This window comes from Trematomus bernacchii, unplaced genomic scaffold (genome assembly GCF_902827165.1).
Source record: "Trematomus bernacchii unplaced genomic scaffold, fTreBer1.1, whole genome shotgun sequence".
NCBI lineage: Eukaryota > Metazoa > Chordata > Actinopteri > Perciformes > Nototheniidae > Trematomus > Trematomus bernacchii.
This window is the reverse complement of record NW_022987739.1, coordinates 4,090,543-4,115,984: the sequence shown is the minus strand read 5'-3', so window position 1 is coordinate 4,115,984 and position 25,442 is coordinate 4,090,543. Positions and strand designations below refer to the sequence as shown.

Below are 25,442 nucleotides of genomic sequence, written 5' to 3'. Positions count from 1 at the left end.
TTAGCTAAAATAAAAGTCAGGTTAGACAGCAGCAGAGCCAGATTTAGACAGTAAATGGGCTTTAAAGCTGCAAGGGCAGGGGGCTTGGTCGATTATTCTGCCATCTCTCTACCCCCTTACCAGCTTTCCCTGCACAAACCCCTACATCATGTATTCCTGAGACTGCCCTTACTCCAGCCTTACCTCCCCACCAGACTCTTTTTTGTTTAAACAGACACCATTAGGGGCTTGAATGACAGCAAATTGAGCTAATGTGTTTTATGCAAACGCTCCTTCTCGGCTATTAAAAATAATAGATGGTGAGAACCCCACATGTTTCAACATGAGGACATTAGGATGGGATCAGACAGAGGGCAGTGCTGAAGTTTAGACAACTCATACACATTAAACACGCACACACCCTACTAACGTATGCATAAAGCTTCTAGATGAAAACGGTGTGTGTGAGAGTGGAATGACAAAGGATTTCAATGCAGCCGAGCAGCAAGTAGACTGGGCCTGTGTGAGCAAATGCAGAGCCGTGTGGGCTGTTCTCGTGTTATGTGAGACTTTAAAAGGAAGAGAAAGCAATATTCAATTGTTTGAAGTAAAAAAGATGAAAAGACCAAAAACCTACAACCGTTAGTCAGTCTCGTCATACTTTAAGCCCCGAGCCCTTTTGTTGAACATCTTGAAAAACATGTCACGGGTATATAGCTTAATATTTCAAAAATAAAAAACAGCATGGGCACTCTAACAAACATGACTTACTGTAAACGGGAAGAAATAATGCATTTTTGGGGACTATTTTAAGGTGCGAATTAACACACGAGGTGCTTTATTGAGTGTTTCCGGCAGCAGGCTGATGTACGTAGGATGTACTCAAAATAAACTGCAGTTCCCATGTTAATAGTAATGAAGGAATCTGTCAGCCAGTGCAACAGTGTGGTGGACTGATGTCTTTTTAATAGTTCTGGGAGCTCCGTGGCACAATGGAATAAGCTATATTTAGTTGTTCTTATTACTTTCAGGGGATTCATTGACAATAAGTCAAAAAGTTACATTATCTAAGAAAATCACAACGGTGTACGATATTGTTCACAAGCATCTTAGCCCCTTTACAGCTCAAATTCAAGCGTATATGTATGTATATAGCACTCTATATATATATGTGTGTGTTATTTAAAACAAGAAAGGGCCTGGATAAATGAACAGCAGCAGAAAAGAGGGAAAGGCTGCCAGAACGATAATCATGCTGCAGGTTTTTACAGATGACAAATGAGCAGGAAGTGTATTTTAGAGTGTGTGTAGGTGTATTCACGCCGAAAGGCACACAGGCCGAAGCATCACATCCACAAAAGCTCCTCAAATGGCTGCACTCACACTGATTTCAACCATGCCCACTCATATTGCTTTACATAAGCACAAACTATGAGTGTGTGTGTGTGTGTTTCCACCAGAGAGAACACATTACTCCATTGTCAGTGTCTATAAATCCCGAACATCCTGAAATCCCTGTCAGTGCATGCATGGTCCAGGGAACACACACATATGCACACAGGCCATTACACACACTCACCTGAAGTGATAGAAAGGCACAGAGACAGAGGTATTACTGAGTTGCTTGTTCCCTTTTATGACCTGTAACTTCCACCTTGCACTGTGGTGATGGATGGTTATTAAAGGCAGGACCATGGTAACCACCACAGGCAAGGAAACCCCATGGAGAATAGAAAGATGGGGTACAGTATGAGCGTGTCTATGCATTTAAATGAGTATAGTATATGTGTAAGTATTTGACCAGCAGCTGTGGACCCTGAGGTGACAGTAGAAGTCAGAAAAAGATGGATGAGGGCCATCGTGTGCAAACAGTCCACTAATTAAATGTGGTGTCGTCCTCCGGCCCCGCATAATAAAACTGTCGCAGTTAGCTGATAAGATATGTTGGGAAACTTCCATTATACCAATGCACCACATGCATATGTAATCATATGGAACACTATTTAAAAGGTGCCAAATGGGATTTTAATTATAATAATGGATTACAGTGAGGTTCTTAAATTGCACTTCTGCTCTATGCAAAGCATGAACAATGAAACCAAAGGACACAAAGAGGTGATTAAGAATGTGTCCTGCCATGTGCAATGAATCTTTGATAAGAGAGAACTGTTTAGGGGCGTATAGATGTACAGTACAGACAGAGACAAACACATGATACTCTCATTCAACATCACTGATACACATCACGGACCTGCAGTACATGACTGATGGTAGATCAAACTTCAGCCATATAATGTTACAGTAACTGATTCTGCACTTGTTATGCATGAACTGAACTTTTGTGCTGCGAGACTTTAGTTTCAGGCTGCATGATATTCATTATCTTTGCATCTGCTGATTATTTTATAGAATATTCATTTAATGCCTTATTATGCTTTGGGGGGTTTCCCTTTCCTTCATTTTGTTATATAGGTTTTTGTGCATGTAAATGGTCTGCAAAGGCTAAAATCCCAAAGTTCCCTTTAAAGGGAGTTTATCTCCCACACACACTGGGTGTTTCTCAATCGCGAGTACGCTTGCTTGGTAGCACATGTCTGCCGAGCATCTTGCTTCAGAAGCGAGTCAAGAATACTTCCTGGCATTCGGAAAACGAAGTGTGGAACAGGCTAGCAAGTGTGCGTCATATGAGAGGCCTCGCCTTACATCTTCCGCCACAGATTTGGGGAAGTTGGTCCGTGCGCAAAGCATTGTGGGGATTTTAAGACCGCGGAGTCTACTCATGTGCAGCCTCGATATTTCTCCAAACGGAGTACGCCGGGCTCGGTAGATTTCCAAGTATGCTGGAGATTGGAACAGTACTTCGGCGGCACTCGATGACGTAGTATGCTTGAAATAGTGGCTCTGAAGCAGCTTTACTCGCAATTGAGAAACACCCACACTCTCCCCCCGCCCGCCTGTCACACTTCTATTGGGTAGCGTTCCAACACATTGTACTATTTGGTCTGTAAAATTACATAACAGTGAAAAAAATGGCCATCCCACTTTCTACAATTAATGTTCTATATAAATATACAATAAATAAAACTCCATCTTAGAGGCTAAAAAACAACACTTAATGCCATTTTTGCACAAAATAATTACTGAAACATTCAACAATTATCAAAATAGTTTGTGACTATTTGTCAGTCATCACTGAATCAATTTGTAGACATATTAGTTTTGACCAAGGTCTGAATAATAAAGATTTGTTTGACACAGCCTGCTTCTCTCAACCCATTTATTCATGCTACACAGACCTGAGTGTTGCACATCCTCCATCTGTTTAGATATAATAACCTGCTGTCAGCTTGTAAAGTGTCCTTTTCCAAAACAAACGCAAACAAAAGACACACATCATTAAGCAAGAGGAATGCAAGCAGCCACATATTTCACATCAATCTGTGTGGCACTCTGAAAGCAACATCTGCTAATGAGTTCATTAATCACACAACTTTAAGTGTGTATTAGGAGTGCAGTATGTTAGGAATTTCTTAAGTAATTAAAAGTCACCGGTTTGGAATATCTAATCAGATCATCTGTCGTCATGAAGTCTGGGATGACTTATTTTAAGTGGACGATCAAATTATTATGCAACATGAAAGAAGAGTCTGAAGTGAATTTCTTAGTTTGAATTAAAACTTAGTATTGTAACGTTCAATAAATGTATGCCGTTTCTCCAAGTTGCAACTTATTTAGACATGAGCTACTGTACGGCCGTTTTATTGTAGTGCGTAAATGGGTATTTAAATCGACTTGTTTGCAAAGGTGGTATATCACTTATGGATAACTGTTTCCCCACCAGCAGGAAGTTCTAATTGCCGGATATCTACGGATCAATAACAAACCTGATTTCATTAGGATATTTCTTAATTAAATGACATGTCAGGTTCATAAATTAAAAGGTGTTTGACCCACAATCCAGTATTGACGTGGAGCAAATTCATTATAGAGTTTGTTCAATAACTGTAACCACAGTAGACCAGAGTGCCATGCATCTTTGAGACATGTTCTCATTCTAGGTAAGTGTAAAAGGGAAATATCTAATTAACAATTAACACTGCATATGGCTGAGGTAAGAGTGGTAGAATTCAAGAGGAAACACTTCCCACAAAGGTTACTTTTTTTCACCTCAACCCTAAAATATTTGTGTCCTTACAATGCAAATAATGTATACTGTTGTTGAAATTAATAAACTACTGCTATATTTGTCCAATTGTATTATGTTTCTTCACATATTCTGAATAGAAAATTCCAACAACAATATCCATTATTTTTTGTGTATTCTAACATATTTTCTATAGACAATACATATTTTTACTTTTGATATGCATGTATTTACTGTTCATGTTTTTTAATTTTTTAACTCATGAGCAAAGCCGTGTTAACATGCTGCTGTAAAAAGATAATGGGATCAATAAAGTACATGTAATCTAATTATAATACAGCCTTGTTTTAATTCATTCTTCTTTATGGGAATCATCTCAATCAAACATCGTGTTTAGACTGACTTTTTCATGGTTTATTTTTTACCAATATGTACTGAGGTAGGTCCACAGCTGAAGGTTGAAACAAATATAAGGGCTCTTACACAAACACCTCCGCACAATCCAAAACCTCCGAGCACAGTCAGCTTGAGTTAACACAAAGGGATCCGTGGCTCAAAAGGACATTAAGTTCGATGCCACTCTTGGAGGGGCCACAGGCCTTCACTGTAATGCATGGTGACACATCTTTTCACACACACACACACACACACACACACACACACACACACACACACACGTTAACTCAAGCCAGCTTTGCCCTATCTAGTTAGGTGCGCATTCACAGGAAAGGGGTGGTATTTGGAGCATTCGACCAATCACAAACATGGACAAGCGTACTGACAGCGCAGCGCGTCAAAATCCGGCTTCGTAGTATAGAGGCCTGTACTACGAAGCCGGATTTTCGCTTAGCGAGCTAACTTCAGGGAAAACTCTGAGTTTCCGGTCCTACGACGCTGGTTCTCTTCTTAGCGGGCTAGATGTCCATGGTAACTTATGCTGAACGGCTAGCCTGGTCCGGAGCAGGTTAGGTTCCAGGATAAGAGATCAACTCAGTGCAACGTGCAACACTTACAGTGTCACATACTGTATGCAGAAGTATTATTTTAAGCAACACATTAAGTTGACGAAACACTCGAGTCAAATGTAATTAAAGTCAGATCCACTCGTGTCTTAGGCAGTGATATCATAAACCTGTTAATGTACGCATTCAAACACTTTTTCTTTTACCAGCTGTATTCACCTTGCAGGTGCAACTATGTGGCTTTTAACTCAAACATATCCAGGTTATGTTGAACCGGCTTCGTCCTACAGGCCTCTGGAGCAGTGTTATTGTATCGACACACAATCTGACCTGTTTTCATTATCAACCTTCTGTAACAGTAATTCATTACAGTGCTCCATCAATTTAGGCCTATTATATGGGTGGCAGACGTATGTATCCGGTGCTTGTTTGTTTCAAGGCCTCATGAGACTTTAGAGCTCACAGTCAATAGACTTATGCTTATTAAAAAATTCCAATTATAGTAATTAATGATTCACATCTAAGAGCTGATCTTTTAGTATTGAGTGGTTTCTATTAAGTCAATAGTAATTTCTCTTTTGATATGAGAGAACGATATTTCTTGAGAGGAAATCAAACTTGTGTTAAAAGGTTATTTAAAAAGCATTTCTGAATGGATCTCGTCCATACACAAAGGAATACATTTAAGAAGATATTGGCTTAATTGCACAGAGTTCAAAACCCACCATGTTATTTTCTGCAATAGAGTTAAGTCAAAACATTAATAAAGACCCGAGTTTTGTTCAGTATTGAAGTAAAGTGGGATTATGGGTCATACAAATGTGTCAATAAATAGATACAAAGTTGTAAAGCTTTAGGTAGTCAACCACATACAGTGGATTCTCTAAATGTAGAAATTATTGGAAACATTTGGGATTACACTGCTCACCAAAATATAAAAGCATAGATCTAGTCATTTTAGTCATTTTTAAGCGGAAATGTTCTATATTATATATTTAGTTCAGCTCACACAACATGAAGCCTGAGCCTGATGATTTGCCTAGCTTAGCATAAAGACTGGAAACAGCTAGCCTGGCTCTTAACAAGTGACAAATAAACAGAAACAGAAAATACACTCATCACACAGTATGGGTAACAAATATTCCTATCACTTTCTGTCTGATGTAGCTTTAGAGATAGTCTAAAACATAAACCCACAACTTAACATGTTATTACAACTTTGGTTTCTGAATATAACAGCTAGGTGAGTCATTTTCCACAAATGTCCCCAAAATACTGGTATTCTAAGCAAAGCTGACCATCTCCAACTAATCTCTGATCCCAACCATGTCCTGAACAGTGATTATGAACTCCATCAAATGTAATAAGGTTAGACCGAAGCACTCTTTTGTGCACCAGTCAATCTTCATATTAAAAACCCAGATCAAATGCTTGTATAAGGTTTTGAACAATGTCTTCAGTGATTGTAATGTTATCTTACATTTATTTCCCCCTGTATTCTTATTTGTTCTTGTTGATGTTGCAATTGGAGCTTCTGTGATGCAGAAACAAATTCAGACTTGATCTGACAAAGTATTCTCGTATCGTTTGCATCATATTGTATTGCAAGCATCACATTTTACGATCAGACATGACAGTGGTATTGATCTGCTTATCTTATTCTCGGCAAGCGAGTGAGTCAGCATAACTCTATCATTTAAAAGTCCAAAAAACATTATAAAAGAGTCTGTGAAACTTATCTTAAATGGCAGAAATGTCCTATTGGGAAAACCTTTTTGGGGTCTTCTAGACCAATTTTTTTCTCACTGTCATTTGCTTCTGGACAGGAAAGTATGGGTCTCACAGTGAAACGACAACTCGGGTCAGCCCCCGGCTCTCTGTTCAGCTTATCATGAGGACAGGCCGCTACTGGCAGTTAACGTATTAAATGTCCATCCTCCCTTTAAGCCCCTGTGAACAGAGTGTGTCAGCCAACAACGGACCCCCCGGCCCAGGCTGCTTCTCAGGCTACATACTCGATTTACTTCTCTCAGGGATGAGAAGTGACACAGCACAGAGAGGACGTCATTGGGGGACCTTGTAGAACGGACGCATAGTTTGTGCTCGGTTTGTTCATTTGCCCATGTCCAAATCTTTGGGGGTTGTTTTAAAAAAGAAATACAATATAATTTGTGATTAGGTCTCTGTCTGGCAGAAACTGATAAATTGATAGAATGACACAATCCTGTTTGAAGGCGTCAAGGGCCATTTGACCACAAGATGTGTGCCCTTGAAAGCACAGTGATCAAATTCTAAATGTAATGACTTGGAAACAGCCATTACTTTGTGACTCTTCAGAGTAAAGGGCAGGTTCTCAACTCCTCTGCCTTGCCTGCTTCCGTATGCATGGCAACTGTTCAACCTATAACTGTATATACCCTCTTTAATTTCCATTAATGCCGGGGAAATTGAGACCTAGGGTCAATTTTAACACATAATATTGCTGTTGTTTTTTCTCCTTTCCTATTAGTTTGACACGGTAGACCCAAAATAATGACAATTCATCACCAGGCATCAATGCTTTAGGCAAAATAAACAGTTAACGGATCATTTCAGCACATTTATCCCATAAAAAGGGAGTCCAATGGAGGCGTTTGAGGCAGGGAACTTTGGCATTTTAGCCTTTGCAGACCATTTACATGCACAATAACCTATATAACACACAACACGAAACGGAAAACCCCATAGGGCCCTTTTACTAAGAATCATGTTCACAAGCTCAAATGAGCATGTTACATAGCAGGCAACCCTAACCCTGTAAACACGGAGTCATGAATGTGACCTGATTTCTCCCTTAAATGCACAACTACAGTTGTTTATTGGTATCATTTAAACACTTTCTAGTTTCCACTTAGAAACATGGCACAGTGACAGAAGCAGAGAGACAAAGTCATCAAGAGGTGGAGGTGAGTGTGATCAGTATCTCTGTTGGCATCTATTTCCTGCCTGGCTGGCTTGTCTGCTGTGTTACCAGCCATCACTTCAGCCATGGCTCTTTCCATGCCAATTGGCTCCACTCTTTGTCACTCTTGCACGCCGTGTCACATCCAGAGAGGCAGAGACGGGATATTTTAGCTCACAGTCCTTTGCACTTCACATCAACCCACACACACACACACACACACACACACACACACACAGATTTACGTGTTCCAATTGAAAAACGGATGAATGCACTGGGATACAGATACAGAGAGACTTGCATGCATATTCAAACACAATCTGCAGAGGAATGCATGTGAGTTGTGTATTAAAAGGTTAGTGTCTTGGGGACACTGACCTTTAGAAAAATAATTTTGTTTACCAACATCTCCGGATGAAGGGCGGCTAAAGATCAACGTATCACAAAGGAGGAGAAAAATAGACTGTTGCATATCACGTAGACTGTAAAAAATAAAAAGATGTGAACTCTCATTCTTTATTCTGGCTGTGTCCCTTTCCTTGTCCTTTTTCAGCCCCTCAAGGTTGAGAGACTTGTGGAAGCATCATAAGCCTAAATCAGCTGGAGCCTGCCCTAATCCTTCTTGAAGCCTGCAGGCTCTCCATGTCCTTCTCATTGGCTTCATTAAAAAGATCCCTGTCCTTTCTCCTTCCCTTTCACTGCCTGCCGCCTGCTCATCAACCAGGCCAATTACAACCGGTTATCTGGAGTCAACGAGTATCTGAGACGGGCCACACATGCTCTGCTCCTTCCTCTTCCTGTGAGAAAGTGACAATTGTTAACAGCAGTAAGAAGAGATGCCACTCACGTAGAAGTCGAACACAGGGGCAGCATTGTGTTACGATACAGTGCATGTACATTCATTTCTCTAACTTTTCTTTACATGATTGGCGGGGTTAGAGTTTCAGGCGGCAATATAATACTGCCTTTGAGGTCCCTTGAGAAGAAGTCTGACTAGAGGAGCGAACCAGCGAGGCAGAGAGGGGAGCGGTGTGCGAATTGAAAGTAATCCTCAGGCCCGGCCGGCGGTGTTGCTGGATCCGCATCTATTCATAATTCATCACTCGACAGCAGTGAGGTGGAGAAAGTTCTGTCCGCGTAATAAACCAGGAAGAGACATCTTTGAAAAGGCACTGAATCAGGCAGATCAGAGTCTGTGCGGCTGGGGTCCCAGGTGGGCACAGCACTTGTTATAAGCAGGAAGACAGATGGAGCAGATAGATGGGAGCCTGTGTATCTCACATCATATTAGATCCTACTGCTGTCCGTCCGCAATGTTCTAGAGATTAGCTGACTGAGCCCCTGTCAGGATAACACGCACTGTCGAAAGCCTAATAAGACAGAATTCAAGCGTCGCTAGCAAAGATTTCTATAACTTGGACTAAAGTTTCCTCAAATTGGAGCAATTTAAGCTTTTACGCGCATGACCACAAGGGATTCAGACTACTCCTTCCTCTAGCAAGTGAACTCACTAAACTAAATGGAAGACATGCGGATAGATACTGAAACTTGAACCTCCAATACCTTCTAGGAGGGATTTTCGGGCAGTGGAAGCAAGCTGAAATACAACACTTAAATATCATCTTCTTCTTGACATTGATAAACATATAAGCAGACAAGTGCCCATTTATACATCAGCAGACACGACAAATAACACAAAATGTGTACTTATTTTGAGTCGTTTTAGATGAAAAGGTCCAATGTTTACTCTAATTTTAGCTCAGCTTTGGACTCCACCAACTCCTGACTCAAACATATGGCTGACAAATGCTTCTGCTTAATGCTAAACTATGTTCGCCAGCTTCATTAACTTTGTCTATCTACTGTTTTGCGCTGGATAAGTATCAGATAGTGTGTTCTTAAAGCTGCATTCACATGATAGGCGGTAAAACGGCTCTACACTGGCGATGCCGTTGTGTTTCTATGGAAAGAGCTGCAAATGTATCACCAACCGCTGCGCTCAAAGTTCAAGTTATTTCAACTTTGACCTTGTTTACCGCTGACCTTTTCGACTTGCAATCAATCAGATGACAGCTGTTTGTAGCTAGCAGTGGACATAATCATTGGACGAAACTTAACTAGCTGTTTTCAACACAAGGCTGTGAGAACAACCTTGCAAAACAAAGAGAAATTTGATTATGAATGCAGCTTAAAGCCTTTTTGCCTACTGCGTCTGCATACAATGTTTTGTTAATGATGAAATTGAACCTAAATGAGCTCAAATATATGAAATACTTCATGATGTCATAGTTATCTGTGGGTAAGGGTGAGCCCTTTCTCGTTGCACATTACTTGTTACATAAATATACTGATTTTAGGAATTTCAGCATCCTTAACAAGGAACTATCCAGGAAATATATGACCAATTCAAAGAAAAATATATTCCCTTGTATTTCAAAGCAGATTTGAATGAACATAACTGAAGCTGAAAATGAAACTCCCTCATGTCACATACTGACAGTTTGTGAGGACAGATACAGTGATTCAATACGACAGACGCTGACAGACAGAGCACTGACTGAGCTCCACTCAACTGAAACAGACAACATTATGAAAGCTAAAACCAGATCAGACATAGAAAGTGGACTCATCTAAGGAGAGTTTGCAGAAGCATTTCACCTTCAACATTCACAAGTACCCAAGTTCACTGAAATGCTGAAACACGCACAGCTTGCGTAGTGACAACACATAATGTACTCTGTGGAGGTGACTTTAGTTGTCGGGATGTTTGCCTGGCCTGCAGACTCCCATAGACACGACACCAGAGTGACCTGAAGAAGAGCAGGAGACTGTGAGTGGAGATGAGGTAAGCACCAAGTAGAAGAAGTCAAGGTGAGATGGGTAAAACCAGCACAATTGCCAACAAGAGTTTACATATAAAGATACATTTTTATTATATGAGTAATAGGCTTATTCGTGTTCTTGCTTATTAGAGGAGAGTCTAATCACTTTACAGTGTCTGTACGGTACAAAAAAAAGGTAAAGATAGCAGCAGGTTAACTAAGCCTTTACAACGAATGCATACAAACCAAATAAACTAGCTTGGCTCAGTCTATAGAAAAAAAAATGTTGCATGTTGTTAGCTTTATACATAAAATGATTAAGTGTAAAAACAACATGTTATGATATAATGGTATAATGTGCTGGACTTTATGTTGTTGGAGACCAATGACTTCCCTGAGTCTTGTTGCCAGCTCCAGGAAGAATCCTAAAATATTGCTTTAGAGCAGAGGATTTAAAAGTAAGTGATAAGTAAGCAGTAAAGAAAAAGTGCAACAATATGATGGAAAAAGTCAGCCAAGGTTGTGAGAGAATCACTGTAGTCATTAACTGACATAAACATACAGTTACGGCCCGTCCACACGGCGGCGTGCGTTGAAGCTTCAACACTTCTGCCCATTCACTTTGAATGGGGTGACGTCACGCTTTGCCGAACTGCATTGTGGTTCCGTCTCTTCGCGTTGCTCGCATCAAAAGTTGAGCAATGTTCAACTTTTGAAGCTTCGACGGAAGCGTCAGCCAATCAAATCATATGCCAGTACAAGCTCTAGCCAATCAAACCGCGTGCTTGTGTGTCCGGGGCGGGAGATTCATTTGATTGGTTGTTGGTCGAGTTTCAGACACGCCCGCCGGCAAGCTTCAACGCACGCCGCCGTGTGGACGCTGCGTTAGAGCTCACTGCAACATGTGCTTTGTCAGCTCCTTGTGGATATGCTAATTATATGTTGTGTCCATTAGTATTGAGGTTGAAATAGCTTATGTGAAATAAGGCATTATCGAAAACAGAGCTTTGAAGCTGGCTTATTCTTTGCCTTTCTAGCTGTAACATGATGCTAGCTGGCATCTGACCCTCATCATTCCCACTGGAAAGCGAGAAACCGTAGTGCTGTGGAGTTAGTGTGTATCACGTCACTTCATGTTGAACGTCTCATTAAATCTCCTCTGCATCTGGTCTGAAATGGTTGGGAACTGAATTTACACAATTTTCAGTTTCCAGTTGGATAATTTCTATTTAGTCCTGGTTCCACTGTCCATTGACAAAGATTCCTTGAACATCCTGATTTGATTGGCAAAAAAATAAAGAAAATAAGAGTTTCTTTCGATATTTTTTCCCTTTCTCGCTCCCCAAAAGGCCATACAATTCAGAAAGCCCATGTCATCGTAAGCTGAAATGTGTTGCTCTTTCATAGATATTTTGTTCAATTCAACAACACCCACACAACCAGAAGAACACATACCCATCACCTGTCTTTTTGCATTTTTGTAATGAATAGAAACAACATGAATCAAAGATAACCAAATATAGACTGTCAGACTGTTCAGGAAAGAGCAGGAGACAAATCTAAATCCCTTGCAGCTTTGTTCTAAATGTATATTTCCTAAAATACCTACAAACTTTAAATTGGATTCTTCTTTCTTGACAAAAGCAATCTTGCACTATAACACCAGTTTCTGATTAAATAGGGTACATCTGTGATCAAATTCTTATTCTTCGGCATCAAGGTGGAAAAAGCAATATCCACAAGTGTCCCTGACCAATCACTATCCACATGCAGTCGGTACAGTACTGGGATTACAGAATAATGACATGCTGATGAAATGACCTAGGCCATCCCGCTCTATGTTATGGTCTCTTGTTCATATTCCGGCTAAGCTTGTTTGTTTGGCCTACTTCACTGTCCCACCCTCTGGTCCTGTTGCCATCGGGAACTGCCACACTGCCCTGTCCACTTCCTGTCTCTTCTTAATCTCGCTGCAGCAAAGACAGCAAACTCTAGATTTGGGACAACTCCCTGTCGAAAAACAGACAGGGCTAAAATGTGACCATGTTCATGAGGATCAAGTGCACTGTTGCTTTTTTACAGCCTTCACACCAATGAAAAGAGCGGGAAATATTCTGCTGTTACAATACAGTAAAGTGTGTGCCCGCATATGTTTGTGCTTGTGCTTTAGGGCTGCACAATGAACCTACATTTGATCAGAATCGCAACATGGACTAGTACAATATCAAAATCGCAGTAAGTGCAATATTTTGTTTGTTATATAGGTTTGTGTGCATGTAATTGGTCTGCAAAGGCAACAATCCCCCCTGCTTGAAATGCCTCCATTGGACTCCTTTGTTTACTTCTATTAGCTAGCGCTCCCAACACATTGTACATGATAGGCAGGACAAGGGGCAGGACATTTCTAAGCTGTTGACTAATCACAACAGAGCTGGCCAGCTAACCAATCAGAGCAGCCTGGGCTCTGGTTTCAGACAGAGGGTGAAAAGAGGTGCTGCAGCACAGACAGTATGAGAAAAATATAACACTTTTTGAACATTAAAAGCATGTAAACGTGTCACAGTAATACAAATATGAACCTAGCATTATATGTAATTAATATGTTTAAATGTTAATGTCAATGATGTTTCAAAAATGATAATCCCTCGTCTATCGCATTTGCAATATTAGTCAACATAAGCACACACAGTTTTGTTTTTTCACATCATGCAGCCCTGGTGTTCCTGTTTTCATCCCTCCACACTGAGCCTAATAATGTGCGAACAGTGATGACTGGGGTTGTGGCATAATTATCCGAGAGTTGTTAATTACAGGAAGTATTCTGAAGCAATTATAGGTTCTCCAGCCACAGCGCTGGCACTGAATCTGCTCTCACGGTACAGAGACACAGACAGACTCTCATCGCACATCAGAAGCTAATTGTTGATTAATCTTCAAACATCAATATCACATGCAGTGCTGTGTTTTCACGGAAATGACCAAAGCATTCATTTTAAATCACAACGTATTTGCTTTATTTGTGCCGGTTGAATAATGAGGGGATGGATGTTTATAGCAATGAGCTGAAGTAGAAGAGGTAGTAGATCTTGTATCTGTGCCATGTCTTCTGAGAGATTAGCTAATGCAACCAGGAGCTTCTAGTTGAAAGAAAGCAGGAAGTCAAGTGTTTGAAGAAAGCAAGCAGTGGAAGAGAAAGCAGCATGCATGAAGGTGTTGAAAAACAGACCATGAAAAACAAAAAGGGAAAAATAGGAAGAAAGAGAACGGGAATGCCTTTAAACATTTATGAGATACAAGGACGCTAAATTAAACTGGAAATAGAAACAGAAGAAGAACAGAACAATTTACATTTTTTGAAGAATGACTGATGAAAACAGAAAGCAGAGATGTGCGATGTTTGTAGGGAAGGTGTTGGGGGATTATACATCCTGACAGAGCCATGAAAGGAGGAGAGACTGTGAAATGGATTTGTCAAAAGCGAGGCACTTCAGAGAAACACAGACTGTAACTGTGTGTGTATGTGTGTATGTGTGTATGTGTATGTGTATGTGTATGTGTATGTGTATGTGTATGTGTATGTGTATGTGTATGTGTATGTGTATGTGTATGTGTGTGTGTGTGTGTGTGTGTGTGTGTGTGTGTGTGTGTGTGTGTGTGTGTGTGTGTGTGTGTGTGTGTGTGTGTGTTGTCATGGGATCGGTAGTTGACAGCTGCACTCCCTTATCTCACTGCTGTAAATCTCAACTCAAGAGAGCTTCCATCAACTCGCTGCTGTCCCTGCAACGACTCGTACAAATAGGAGTCAGGCAAGGTGACGGTAAAAAACACAAATATGCACACATAAATTATGCTAAATGCAAAAATGTACGCATATACAAACTCTCAGATGAGGCTCTGAAGGGAGATAAAAGTAAACCTCGTCAAATGACACAGGTTGTCAACTCCAGTAACGAAGGATGAGTGAGGGGAGACAGAAGGAAGGTGGAGGAAGAGCAGATTGAGGTTAAACGGAGGGAGGAAAGAGATCTCGGTTGTTTTCCTTAAAAGCCTCCAGGAGGAACAGAGAGATGAAGCGGCACCAAAGAGCAGGGGTGTTGATATGCTCTTCACAGAGACTATCACATTTTCTAAATAACACAGGAACCCAGACATGAGCCTCAAATGACGCTTCAGTGGGAAATTGACCCCAAAGCAGACAACAAACGTCAAAAATACCAGAGTAGAGGATGAGCAATCAGTGTCCTTAAAGGGGATCGCTGTGCCACGCCATCATGGTTATCTAGCATGCAAAGGGACCTCTCTTCAAAGTCTCTAGGTACAGCTATGGGCTCAGAGTAATTGGGCCCTGCCTGCACATTAAACATAGATCTGTTTTGACATCACACAGGAACTAAGCATCGGATGCACTGGGATGAAACGCAATGCTGGATAGAGTAAGAAACACACACTGCACCGCACCAAAAACACAGAAAAAGCCTCGACCCTGCAAACAGACACAACCTCAGAGCTACGTCCTGATGTGGAAATTATTCACAGCCTCTTTTGAAACTGTTTACTCTGACATGTAAAAGCAGTCTTCCCGACTTTGAGAAATCTATTGAAAGTGGTTCTGATGAGACAAAGCGAGAAGCAGTGGGAGGGTAAAAAGAAAATGATTTGAAAGAAAGCTGCGGGTGTACATGGTGTATAGGGGACAGACGGGAAGGAAAGCAGGCAGGGATGTCTTTGAAAGATCTAAGGCAGGAGCTGTCACACAGGCCGACTGTCATGCAGACAGGACGATCAATGTTTTTCTAAGAAAAAATAAAAAAGATGAATAATTAATCACAAACCAATGAAGGCTAGTGAAGAAGAGAGGAGCGTCAGCCCCATGCAACACCGTCTCGCTGCATCTCTGCCGGCTCCCCATGATAAATTCATAACCCTGATGTCCAGAAGCAGCTTGTCCTCTTCACCTCAAAGTGTAGCAAACAGCACAGATCAAAGTACACCTGTCAAACTGAGGCAATGTGACAGGGGGGCACTGAATAGACACAGACATGTTTTGGTACATACACATGCATGTGAGATATTCATAGACACACAAATCCACAGATTGTGATTTAGTCTGACAAGCATAACCCTTTGCTTCTCAGAAACAGCACGCAACCCGCCTCCACAGATATGAATGGACTAAAGACAACTCACAAGCAGAGTATAGCCTCTACAAGGTCCCAAAAAACAACAGTAGAGAAACTGACCACAGCAGGGAGAGTTCAAAGAAAAGATCCTCACAGACTTACTCCGATCAAGCCCCTGTCAGAGGGGCTTGATCGGAGTAAGTCTGTGAGGATCTTTTCTTTGGCAAACCAAATCCGTATGTTCCTGAAGAACGAGAGGAAGATGAGAGGAAGAAGAGAGGAAGAAGGCGAGGGAGGAAGAGGATGCACAGTCTGCTAAGCACCAACTCATCACACCCATCTGTCACCGTAGCGCATGGACACATACAGCTGCAGATTTATCATTTCAAATGATGCAGAAAGAAAGCAATGTAGAGATTTTCTTTCACGCTTTGACTTCCTTTTCAAAGACGAGTCTGGAAAAAAGCTTTTGCCTTAAAATATGTTGCTGCCTCTCTGGGGCTTCATGAAGAGACTCACTTTTTACAGCGTGCGTGCAAAAACAGAAGTCTGCACACTAAAAGGGGTAATTATTTTTTAGATATCTAACAAAAAATATGCTATACTGTAAGATGCCCTTTATTAGCTATTCATGATATGATTCAAACACTGGATACAAACTGGACTGGTATTGATAATGCACGCTCTGCATGTAAAATCATTACAGCCATCAACTTCAAATGTAATCAGAATCCAATGATGTCAAGTTAAACATTTTCACAATATATCCAGATTAATGAGAACACTTCAGTTTCTCGTCAAAGTAAAAGGTCACTTGGTTCAATATCAACACATCTCCATAATGAAGTAATGTGTTTCAGTTTCTGTCAGCTGGCAGATGGTCTGAACACCTTCCAGCTACAAGCTCAAAAGCACTAATGAACATAATGAACACTAAAGTGCAACAGGACATTTCTGACCTCGGGTCGGTGAAACATCCGCATTATTAAGACTTTGTAATCCCTCTGGTGCTCGAAATCTCAAAGGACGATGCTAATTATCTCTTGCATGCATTAAGCGGGTAGAAGTTAGCTCGCAGTAGTTTGGTAGCTATACTGTATGTTCCACAAGAAGATCATTTGTTCCACCAAAATACTTGCATACAACAGCTGCCTGAACATGTGTGACTAATACAAGTAATAGCCTGTCACATAACCCCCCATAAAACAGCTAATTGTCCTTTCACACTGTGTTTTTTGCACATATTAAACAAAGATATAATGTGTTAATAAGTGAGTTTCTGAGGTGCTGGAAGGTGGATTTTGTTACTTTGGGAAAGAGCCAGACAAGCTATTGTTCCCGGTTTCCCATTTTCAGGCATTGTGCTAAGCTAGGCTAAGCTAACCAGCTACTGTATCTGAATATTTGCAATGGAGACACGATAGTGGTGTTATTCCTCTTATTCAACGAACCCTGTGAAAAAATAAATTAAAAAAATCATGATTTACTCATTTCCATTTGAAATAGGTCACTGACTTTGATCTTACACATGCAACCAGGATACAAATTAGCACCATTTACCAGCCAAATGGAGACACACATGCAAGGGGGAAGTAGATTTGCATTACCCATCAGCCAAAAACACAATGGTGATCTATTGTGCTGCTGGAAAAATGTGAAGTTTGAGAGTTTGCACCATTAATGCAACCTTGCAAAAGTACAAAGAACCAAAAAGACACCTTTAAACCGATGAAAAGGAAGGTAAAATCAAGTGAAGTCAAAGCGAGTCAGCGGCCTCACTGAGCAGTTCACTCTCATCCCTCAGTTCTACTGATCTCCACTTCAGGAAAGCGATTTGATCAACTGATTATCTGATCTATGTTCAGTGGCTGAAAGGAGATAAAAGACAGCTTTAGTTCTGACAGTGTGATTCACAGAGTAGAGAGACTGGGGAGCATCGGGGGTTATGGCTGATATGAAAGATAAAAAAAGGGAACTGTAATCTTTGATTAAAGGGGACCTATCATGCAAAATGCACTTTTGTACGTCTTTTATACATGAATATGTGTCCCCGGTGTTCCAGGGAACTCACCAAGTGTCAGAAAACACAACCCTCTCTATTTTCCTCCATACCCAAATCTCTAAAAAAGGGGCTGCAATGGATCTGATAAAAACTGATCCAGATTTGAACACTGTCCTGACGTCAGGACGGTGGCGCTACGGCTATTGGGCCAACTCCACCAATCAGGAGGAGACAACCACGGCATTGCCGTTCGAAAGCGCTGGAGACGCTGTAGTACATATGCCAGGCCTCTAGATGGTGCTGTTCTCACAGAATCAGCCCTTGCAAAAACAGAGCTAACATTTTTCAAATTGAGCAAAATGAGGCATGGCTAAAATGCATGATCTGTTTGGTATTTTGAAAAAAAAAAGTATAAATATGCCTTATATAGGTATGGTCCTACACTATATTATTCATATATAGCATGATAGGTCCACTTTAAACTGATGGCTCACTGGGATATACAAATGGGTTCATAAGGTTCAAAAGCCAAATTCTTAATCAGGAGTGAGGGAGGAACACAATAACTTATAAGCAAAAACACATACGCATTTTGAAAGCATTGATTGTCGAACTTGCTGTTCACTCTTGGGGATGAAAGGACCCATTTGAAGAATAATCAATTAATAATGCGCCTAATACCCTTGCACAGTGTTACGTGCATCTGAACACAACATGAAAAGTTCTCGTTAGAGTCTGAGTCATTAGTAGGTTCAGGACTGATGGGTCATCACGACGAAAACAAAAAGAGCTAGCTTTGATCGTCAAGCACTTCAAAATCAATTAGGAGAAGCTGGTGACGTGATGCGTGTGTGCATGTGTGTGTGAGCAGCTGCAGGCCTCTGAACTTAATTACATTTCAGGATGTTTTTTGTCTAAATGCCACAGAGTCATTTGTCATTTCAGGCTTGAGGCAAAAGGAAATGAAGAAGTGTGAATGTGTGTGTCGTAGCTCAGACCTTTGATTCAGTCTTACAACAAAAACACACCGCATGGCACGTGTTAATTTAATCTTTTTCATAATTACCTAATTAAAGACAGCTGATTAAAGAGCTTCCCATGTGCAGGGCCCATGGAGAGAAATATAATATGTTTGCAACTTGAGTCAACCCGTAGGACACAGCTGGCTCTTCAGTGGTTCAAAATGCAGAAAGCCACGTCTGCCGGGTTCAGCTGCTGCATCTGTGGTCCATAACAGAGCAGGAAGGACGCATAGTAACTAAAAGATCTGTGTTATCTACCACTTGGTTTGTAAAAAATCGAATCAGTATCTAGTGATTGAAAGCTCCTTGAGATATAAGCTTTAATAAGCAAGTGATATCCTTTTTGAAACATGGAAATGTAACTATTAATACTCTGACAGTTATTGATGAAATACAGGCTTAACTTAACCCACCAAAAAAGAAGGTGCAAACATCTGGATTTTCAGAGACCATGCAACCCTCTGCCTGATTTTTCTTGCTGTATTTGGGAGATTTCTGGGATACTGCTGTTATAAAAACATAGCAACCAGGTGCCTGATTGTAGAAATACATCCAACAACAAGCTACGAAATGGCGGACAAAGCCCTGGAAAAATGCAAAAACAGTGAAGCTTGTGAAACGCCAAGCAGACAAATCTAATCAAGAGTGAGTCTGTTTGGCCAATTCTACTTAATGTACCTTTTAAGTATAATCTTTATTTATATGCCCCATCTCACAGCTTAGATAGTTCCTACCTTCTGTTATTTTACGCAGGACAGTTGTGAGTGTAACAATAACAGAGTAACATCCAACAGTAGAGTTGTGAGTCTGATGTGAACCCCCCAGAGGAACAGCAGAAGTTGGGTATTTCTGCTGTCTTGCAGTGTTGGTGTTGATTGAAGTAGATTATGTATGAGAAGCTCCAGCCCACTTCTGTCAAAATAAGTAAATCGACTTCTTCTGTCAGCACAAACAATTCAAAGCGGTACGTTTCCCGGGGCTGGTAAAGATGGTACTTTTCTGATGAGGTGCCTTGAACTCCATTTTCTGCAGCAATCTCATGCGGTCGATCCATACCGGAGAATATTGTTTTATGGAGGGACGGTTGCACCACTTCAAGCTGCCAGCAGCAATAGAAATACATAAAATGAAATAAGCCGTAGGGAGAGACAAGTATATAAACTCCACAAATACCCAGCTCTTCATCCCAGTGCTTGAGACGCTTTGCTCTCTGTTTCCAGACTTAAAAATAAAAGGTCTCTTATAGGGTGTTGATCTTTTGAGTGTAAATGTACATAACAAGGATTGTCAGTGTTGCCTCGCACTTCCAGAGGAGCATTGGGCAAACAGAATGACTTAGTTTAGAAAGCAAAAGATAGTAGTCTCGTAACTCCTTCTTGAGTGAGTAAGCATTGCCTATCTATACACATGAGACTCCTTAGCCTCACTTTTACTTACGTAATACTACGGACATCTCATCACAGACTCTACCTTCCAGAGACCTCAGGAAACATAAAATATGCAGCATCCAAAGAGCAAAAACTTCTCAGCCTTTTCGCTGCTTCTCATCTGTACCACGGCTCTAGTCATCCTGAACCGGTACAATAAAGTCACAAAGGACCTGTCATCGGCTTTTGAAGTCAATTTAGCTTAGAGACTTGAAAGGAACTGGGGGAAAGCATTGAGAGGTGAAAAAGTGTAAGGCAGCCGACATAAATGGTCAGAGCTTGGATGAGTGCTTGTGCTGGATGATCTTCTAGCACTGTGGCAGTGTGTGTGCTCTGCCATACAATCTATAAATAGGTTCAGCAACTAGACATGCATATAAGCGAATAATAGAGCAGTTTTGAATTATAGAGAAATATATCTTTTAAGAAGACACTGGCATAAATCTTCAAAAAGCAAAACCAAATTATGTGGAAGATAAATGGACTCCTCAACATCAGAGCACTTTTATTAGTCTGCTTTAATGCACTAAGGTGATGTATTGCTTGGGCTTTGATCCAGTTGGTTAAAAAAAACAGAAGCTCTGCTTCTAGCTCCTTAAAAGTCATTTTAAAGAAACTGCACCTCAGTACAACCTGCAGTATGCTCACCATTATTGTACTGCTCTACTTTTGAATACAAACTATTATATTAAGCTCAGCTATAAATTACAATCTGGAAAAACTCTGTTGTATTCTCTACGGCGGCAACAATGGCGATAGGCTGTAGTTGCAGGTGCGATAGATATGGCCAAACAAACAAAACGATGAAATGTTTGAATGAAAAACTTTAATTCATTTAAAATGATTACTTTAATTCCTGACTGTATATAGATATAAATAAGTACGTCCTCTATATAAAAAGAGGACGTACTCACCCATTGTTTTGTGGATAAAAGTTTCAAAGCCCCTAGCTTGTTTTTTGGAACTATTTCTGGTTCTTTTCACATAATTTTTAACCATTACATATCCGTTTAGAGAACTTGCTAAAGAATTCCAGTGTGGACGATACTCTTTAGATCTGGGAAAAGTAATTAAGTTAGTCGATGCTCTGCACATTGATTTCACATTCATTCGGCTCTAGGGATGCACCTAAGCCTTTTAAAAGGGAGTGAAAAACCCTGAGTGCCAGGGCTTACTTGATTGAGGTGTTGCTCAACTCATTACATTTTACAGAAAATAGGATGTGATCTTAAAAGGATTTATCCACATTTTAAATGAGCTACATTACTAAGAAAACACATGTTGCAATGCTGACTTAGTATGTCAAACAAGTACATTTGACTTAAAACCGGATAAAGTAGCAGGAAGATCCAATCTTAAAGGGGCCCTATTATGTTCATTTTCAGGTTAATATTTGAATTGTGTGCCTCTACTGTAACATGCTTTAATGTTCAAAAAGCTCTTCTCATACTGCCTGTGCTGCAGCACCTCTTTTCACCCTCTGTCTGAAACCAGATCCCAGTCTGCTCTGATTGGTTAGCTGGTTGGCTCTGTTGTGATTAGTCAACCGCTTAGAGATGTCCCTCCCCCAAAGCCTATCACGTACAATGTGTTGGAACGCTAACCAATAGGAACTCAAGTGTTACAGAGTGATGTCAATATGTTGCGGAAGCAAACAAAGGAGTCCAATGGAGGGGTTTTAGGAAAGGTGTGTGTGGGAGAGAAACTCCCTCTGGAGGGAACTTTGGGATGTTAGTCTTTGCAGACCATTTAAATGCACAACAAACCTATATAACACATTACAGGAAATTAAAACAAAACAACAAGAGCCTTGTTTTACCTTGTATGAAAAAAATGGTAGTCAACATCTGCCCTAAGGTAACCAGGTCAGCCAGCTTCTATCATCACAACACATATGAAAAGACGCAATCAAGTTTGTAAATAAAAGATTTGTAAGGCCCAAATTCTCTCTAAGCTCTGCAATAGCTTACAGCCTCATCTGAACATCTATAATGGCATTACAGTAGTCTGTGCGTTGGAGGACGGCCAGCACACAGGGCTCTTGATCGCTCCAGCTGGACATCTTAACATCGACAGCTGACATGCCAGCGAGCCTGCAGGTATCTGACAGCCACTCATAGGGGCGCTCGCTCCTCTTCCTCCTTCTAGTCCTTCCTCCTCAGCCCACATACTCCCTCTGTAGGAGCAGCACTACCCTCCTCTTGCTGACAGAGGATGCATCTCTGCTTTACTGCCCTCATAAATACTCCAGAGTTGAAAACAATGAGGCCGAGCATTGGCAGTGTTCAGCTGAGCTAATGTCACTATTGAGCACGGCTGACAGCTTTATGTGCGGCAAAAAGCATCAAAATTAGGAGGTAAGTGTAGGAGTAGTAATGGACAAGACTAACAAGTCTGATTCAACAATGCACTCTGAGGGCCACATAGAACCGTCAGCAGACATTTCATTACTGACACATAAATCTGTCAAATAGAGAGGCTAAGTGGCACCTCGGGTACCATTAAGCGCTGTTGCATTCACTTCAACGCTGGTTTGCTCATGTTGATTTTTAGACAGTAGCAGCTAATGTGGCTTTCAACAGCGCGTGTCGACAATGACACATGTGAGACAAGTATAGTTTTAACTTGATGAGATAAACATGAAAAATGGTAATTGAACATGAAAGCACTTTACAATGTGCTTTTCATTAAGCCATTATTTCACACACTAATGGCGGCTATAAAAAGCGATTGCACATCATTTTTCGAGTCATTTGCTAAATCATACTTGAACATGGCAAACAGGACTGATCAACATTTGCCCAAAAACTAGATAATTCCCCATACATACAACATATTTATACCTAATCACGTCACAGGATCGATGCCTGAGATGTTTAATTGTTTGGTTAACAAATCAGGTAATGCTTCATTCACTGCACACAAGAAGCGAACAGAGAGAGGATGATAAAGTGTTGGGGTTTTAATTACAGAAATGTACCGGCAATGAAAAATTATAAGATGCACGTTTCAGTGGATTTGTGGGTTTTTGCATTACTGTGATTGGTTTCGCACTCATTTAGGGATAGCAGTGAATTTAAAGTAAGTGCCCAACGAAGTGAAACACTACAAGAACTGCCTTCTACTCAAGACATAAAAATCAGGGTAGAGACCCCTGTTAGCCCCTGGTAGTCAAAGGGTTTAAGACATTCAACATGAATTTCTGCAGTTCGGATCGTGCCAAGCACTTTTGATGCATATCACTCCACATTAATATCTCCCCTAAATTCCTGTCTCTTCCCAGCTGTTAACTTTCTAATAATGCCACGAAAGCTACATGAAGAAAAACACTTCATAGTTGTGACTATCAACAAATGCAAATCTATTTCTATGCAAATCCAAATTTAAATGTGCATTTAATTACATGTTTTGCGATGTATGTAGGCAAATGTATGCAAGAAATGCCGGGACGGTGGTACACCCTGACAGATGAGGAATGAGATAAAAGCAAAACTGTCTGCAGACCTTTCTTATGAAACAGTTTATTTCTGGAACTGCACAAAGAACTGAACAGAGACACAGTTAAGGCACTAACAGAGATGGAGAGGGGCTGAGCAAACACAGGCAAAGGCTCAGATGTGTCACAGCAACAACAGGCACCGAGCCTCTTACACTAAGATGACTGCAGGGATCGATCAAAGGCTGCCTTCCCCTCTCTGCCCCGTTTAGATCATTAAATCCTAATTGAGAACTGGCAACCAAAGACACACACAGAGGCACACAGAGAGGCTGTGCTTGCATGGATGAAACATCTCATGGATGACAAAAGAAAAGCACGGGCGGCGTGAGATAAGACCAAATGTCCATTTGAGTTAGAGAGCAAATCGATCCGCCTGGACTGCATCATGACAGAGTGAGAAGAGGCTGAGGGGGTGAACTAGTGTCACAGTGATCAGGGGGTGAATCTTACACTCAGCCGGTCATCATGTTTAAGTGACCATTGAGATCTGGATGAGAGGAGAGTGGCAGCATGGGGAAAAAAACACAAGAGATTAACCCCATGTCTCTCAACTCTCTGTGGTAAAAAGTGCCAGACAGCACATCAAGTGGACCACCAGATGATTGTGTGTATGTGGTTGTGGTTGCGTGTGCGTGTGTGAAGTTGGCTCACCCAGGACTAGATCTTGCACAGCTCTCCTTCCATCTGCAAGCCTGGAGGTGCTTAGATCACTGTTGGCCGTCTGCTCTGTCTGAGTCTGAGTGCAGGATGATGTTGCTCCTCCACACTCAGAACACTGAGCTTCCTCCTCTTCCAGCAACAGCAGCTGTAGTACTGGACTGCATTCACTCACCTTCCTCTCCTCCCAGCACTGCTGTTGAATTATCTACCGCCCCCCAAATGAGGTCCCTCTCCGCTCCTCTTTGTGGGAGGAATGCAGCAGCAGCAGCAGCGGCTCCTCTCACCGCGGGATCCCGGCGCTGTGTGTCGGAGAAGCGGTTAGCTCTACCACAGACAGCGGCATGGAGCTCGGACTGACGGTGCACTCGTTATTGGGTTGCATGTGTATGAGTGACCTGGCATTTATATGTGTGTGGGACGTGGAGCGCTGCATGTGTGTGTCAGCGTGTGTGTGTTTGAAAGAGGACCCGGCTGGGGCTCATCTGCGCTCTCTCTCCAGTCTCTCTCTCTCTCTCTCTCTCGTACTCGGGCTGTTTGGTGCTGCATTGTGTGGGGGGGAAACGAAAGATGAGATCTCAATTTAAAAATTAATCTCACTTTAGCTTTCTGATGGAGGGTTTACTCACAATACTCTGCAGGGACTCACTGTATGAAAAAGCAATGTTAAATAGATTTAATAATATATACTTAAATAAATATGTGAATAAATACAGAGAAATGTAGAAATGTGCCGATTTGGTATTGTATTAGCATTTAAACTGAAATAGCCTATGCTTATGTTATGACTGATTTATTTGGTCTGTCAGTGTTCGTTTGTAATCTTGTACAGCAATTTGAGATGCGGGAATTGAGTTTGTTTAAAGG

General features: G+C 41.1%; 1 protein-coding gene across 1 annotated transcript in view; it reads right to left on the bottom strand.

Annotated features, from left to right (window-relative positions):
- lingo3a (leucine rich repeat and Ig domain containing 3a) overlaps nt 1–24,940 on the bottom strand; it is a 35,161-nt gene extending 10,221 nt beyond the window's left edge. The window contains exon 1 of the mRNA XM_034146432.1: nt 24,570–24,940. The gene's annotated coding sequence lies outside the window, so the exon portion shown is untranslated. The remainder of the gene's footprint in view (nt 1–24,569) is intronic.
- Nucleotides 24,941–25,442: the final 502 nt, after the last annotated feature.